Consider the following 2,564-nt stretch of genomic DNA (forward strand, 5'->3'; position numbering starts at 1 on the left):
CCCATTTTGATTCGATTTGATCCACGAGAGAGGAGAGATAAAAATATCTTAATATTTTGGAATTAAAAACTCATCCACATGTGTGAAATAGGCGCCTCCTTAAAGTCTCCCCCGCTCCTTAGCAAGGTGTAAAAAATGTATCATTATTCCAAAGTATCTCATTTTTTTAGTAATATCTCATAATTTTTTACTAATAAACCTTGTACTCAATCAACTCTTCATCTTATGTTGGCATTTACTCATTTTTGGATTTTTTTTTCATTCATTGGATTTATCTCATCCCAACACTTGGATTAATCTTATTTTTTTTTCCCGAGAAAAGATCCTTTCATTAGTTATGTAAAAACGCCCGTAGGGCTACAAAAGATCCTCTCCTGCTCTCAAGAAAAATAGAGCAGAGAACAAAGCAAGGTAGCCAGGGAGACTCTCCCTAGGTGGTGCTGAAAAGTACAAGTATCAGTACAAAGAAATGAGGGACTATATCATACAATAGGAGGAGGGAAAAGCCAAACAGGTGGACCCCGCATGTAGGGTATAGAAGGGCCGCTGTGCCAGGTGGTGTGAAAGGCCTGGCGTTGCAAGATGGCCTCATCCCGAGTCACCTCGGATGTGGTCATACTGTCCTCGCAGCAGGAGGGTGTGGATCAACTCCTGCCAAATCCCCCTGAACAGTCTCTGCTGGTGGCTCCACAGTCTCCCCTCAAAGGCCCTGAAACACCGGGCCCTCCAGGTAAACCAGATGGTGAGGCTGCTGAGGAGCTCCCATCATAGATCCCTCTCCTGTGTCCAGCTGTCGGACGAGAAATCCGGTGAAGGAATAAGGCGAGGCTGGCCCCTAATGAATCTGATGGCCTGGCTGTCCTGCTCTATCTCATAGCCCATAGTAGGCCCTGACGAAGTCGACCAAGCAGCGGCACCCCACGTATACATACCCTCTGGAGAGAGGGGGGCCAGAATACGCAGCATCCGCAACCAAATCTGCTGCGCTTGAGGGCAGTCCCATAGGCAATGTCTCTGTCTCCATTGGGTGGCCGCATCGGACGCAGGCCGTCAGAAGACCGCTGTATACAAGTGCCAACTGCTGAGCCCCTGTGGGCGACCAACAATGGCACCCCACGTATACATACCCTATGGAGAGAGGGGGGCCAGAATACGCAGCATCTGCAGCCAAATCTGTTGCGCCTGAGGGCAGTCCCATAGGCAATGTCTCTATGTCTCCATAGGGTGGCCGCATCGGACGCAGGCCATCGGAAGACCGCTGTATACAAGTGCCAACTGCTGAGCCCCTGTGGGGGCGACCAGCCCACTGAAAAGTCGAGATCCTGCGGGCCTATCGACTAGCCCAGAGCGGGGCCCAAAAATCCTCCAGGAACTCCTGTGAGAGTCCCTGTAGCCGCCAGTGCCCCGCTGCAGCTGGAGAGACCATCCTCCTCACCGTCAAAATATGCCGCCCCAACCGAACAGTATAGTGGAAAAAGGTGATCTTTGTGGCCTCAAGGGATGCATAAGGATCATTCCACTCGTACTCACCAGGGTCCCACTGGTGGAGCCGGGCCAAGGGACGCGTTGCATATGCCCATATGCGCCAATCCGGGAGCACCTCTGCAGGGTCTGGGTCAATATGCCACTTTAGAGAAGCGGCGGCCACTACCCGTATCCTCTGAAAGGTGCACTCTAGAACCAAAGGTGACTCCACCTCCACTCTCTAAAGTTTGCCCTCATCCTGAATCTCGTAGTAGAGGCATCTGTCATCCTTAGTGCAAGCTCTTACAGCAATCAGGATCTCCAACTGTGTAAAGGCTCCCATCCACCGCCGTGGGGCCACTAGCTCGAGAGGCGTGAACCACTCCTCTGTGAGTGCCTCCTGAATGTCATCCCTCATAATCAACCCCCCTCTGAAGTGACTCAGGCTCTCCACTTGGATCTCCTCTGGAAGACTGCAGAAGGTCTGCCAGTCTCCAAAGCTACGTGCTGGGCCTGCCGCCAAAGGTCCCCAGGCTAGACGAGGCCGAGAACCCAGCATATGACCCTGTTCTGTGTGAATCGCTGGGCTCCAGATGAGCGGTTGTCTGGCCCGCTCCTCAACACAAGAAGGAGGTCTCTGAGAGAGCCCCGGTCTCAGCAGCTCCCAAGCTCTCAGGATGCTCAAGGCAAATCTGTCCTCCCATCCTCTACTGAGGCCTGTCCTCCTCATCTATATGAAGATCCATCGAATCTCTGGTGCCCAAGTGCCCCCTACTGGGGGAGCGCGAGCCTGCAGCCACTGCAAAAGAAGCTCTTTCCAAGGCTCAGCGCCTAGAAGCAGTCCCCAAACAATATGCTTTCCCAATAAGGCTCTACTCTGATCGGCTGGATCTACCAAGCCTCCCTGGGCCAGCGAAAGTGTAATAACTGCCCAAGCAACCTTTGCTCAGGCTGGCTGACCGTCCCGCCCAGACCAAAGAAAGTTCCTGATCAGCCTCTGTACCTGGCTGATGCAAGAGCTCGAGAAGATCCAGCAAGACATAATGTACCACATGGTCGCTAAAAGCACCTGATTTGCCACCACCACCCTCCTAGCCAAG

General features: G+C 52.6%; 1 pseudogene; it reads right to left on the reverse strand.

Annotated features, from left to right (window-relative positions):
- Positions 1 to 1,337: 1,337 nt before the first annotated feature.
- Positions 1,338 to 2,023, reverse strand: LOC147612569 (uncharacterized; annotated as a pseudogene).
- Positions 2,024 to 2,564: the final 541 nt, after the last annotated feature.

This window comes from Cibotium barometz, chromosome 45, assembly GCF_041138505.1.
Source record: "Cibotium barometz isolate CiBa-2024 chromosome 45, ASM4113850v1, whole genome shotgun sequence".
Taxonomy (NCBI): Eukaryota; Viridiplantae; Streptophyta; class Polypodiopsida; order Cyatheales; family Cibotiaceae; genus Cibotium; species Cibotium barometz.